This window comes from Nematolebias whitei, chromosome 1, assembly GCF_014905685.2.
Source record: "Nematolebias whitei isolate Nwh7 chromosome 1, NemWhi1, whole genome shotgun sequence".
Classification (NCBI taxonomy): domain Eukaryota; kingdom Metazoa; phylum Chordata; class Actinopteri; order Cyprinodontiformes; family Rivulidae; genus Nematolebias; species Nematolebias whitei.
The window spans coordinates 41,923,810-41,925,441 of record NC_056498.1 but is presented as its reverse complement, the minus strand read 5'-3'; positions in this window follow the sequence as shown (position 1 = coordinate 41,925,441).

Below are 1,632 nucleotides of genomic sequence, written 5' to 3'. Positions count from 1 at the left end.
TGGAACCGAAGACAACCACAGTTCTTCCTCTGGAGTCTGCTTGGACCCTTTCCAGGACCCCATGAGAGTTGAACTGTATCAGAACCATGTTCCACGTTTCACGTGGTTCTGAAGACTCTGCAGCTGCTGATGGAAGCAGGAACCCAGCAGGTCAGAAGACCTTCGAAGGTTCAGTGAAACGGTTCTGACAGGAGTTTGGTTCTGTTAGGTCCATCACCACTGACCTGTGTCTGCAGGGCAGCAGGCAGATGGAGGCTCGTGAAACCCAAACTGTGACTGATGATGGAGCTGCTGCCTCCTGCTGGTCACAACCAGAACTGCAGCTTCACTCAGAGGAACGTTAATTACCTTTCAATAATTAATTTATTAGATGTTATAAATTAAATAAATGTAATTAATGAACACACTGTGGTTCAGGTCCATGATTAGATCAGTTACAGTTAAATAAAAACAGGTGAAACACACCAGGTGCTGCTGAACGACTTCAAACCCTCAAAGCTCCTCATCAAACCTTCAAACACCAGCAGAACCTCCTCACAGCTCAGGTCCAGTCAGAACCCCACTGATGACCTGTGTGCGTGTGTGTGCGTGTGTTCATACTGTGAGTGCAGCAGGGTGTGTGTATCCGTCCAGGTGTGCGTGGCTCAGTTCTGCGCTGCGTCCGTGTGTCATGTGACCGGGGCTGGGGTCGATAGGCGGAGTCTCATCGTCTTGGTAACGGTACTTCTGCAGGGACACAGGTGAACCAGGTGTTAGCGTTAGCAGCTGTTTGGAGCTGTTTGATAAATCTGGTGATTTTCAGCAGAAACATGGAACAACCTGACGGTCAGGTCAGAAGAACTGCAAACTAAACTAAAATGTTTTATAACTGTAGACAGGCTGGTTTTATTAACAATACAGTCTGTTTTATTGCCCAAAATACATCTTGTGTACACAGACAGACAGATCCCAGAGGTTCAAACCACACAGGACACAGTTAATAAATGATTTTGACAGTTATTGAGACAAATATTTTACTACATAATAAAAATGTTGATGTGTTTTCTCTGAAATATTAGTTAATCCTTGCAATCAGGTTGAAGCACGTGTGTTTGCTGCTGTTCATTGTGGTGCTGCAGCAGTTCTCCTGCTGACCTGTAGGTGTCAGTAATGAGAAAACAACTGATAAACGGCAGGAAGTGCAGCAGCAATCTTTCCACTGAAAGAAGACTTTGTTCTTCATAGACAAATATAAAAACAGTTTTAGTTTTTCTCATCTTTTAATGGATGTTTGTAAAAACAAAACCTGCTGGTAGAATTTTTATCTCATGTTTTTTATTGAATCTTGTATCTAAATTTAATTCCCAAACTAAAATCAGTTAATCTGTTCCACTCATCAAGTCAAGTCAAGGTTTTTTATTGGTCATTCTCATCTAATGTGGTACATGTGATGGAACAAAATTAAAGAAAAACAGTGATAAGATTTAAGATATGAACTAAGAAATACGCTAAACTAAGAATACACTAAGCAAAATACAAACAAAAACAATACGCCAAACAGCAGCACGAACACGAGTCTGTGTGAGCAGATGAGCACGTATGAACACAGCAACATGAAACAGATCAGCAGCAACATTGAAACAGATCAGCAGC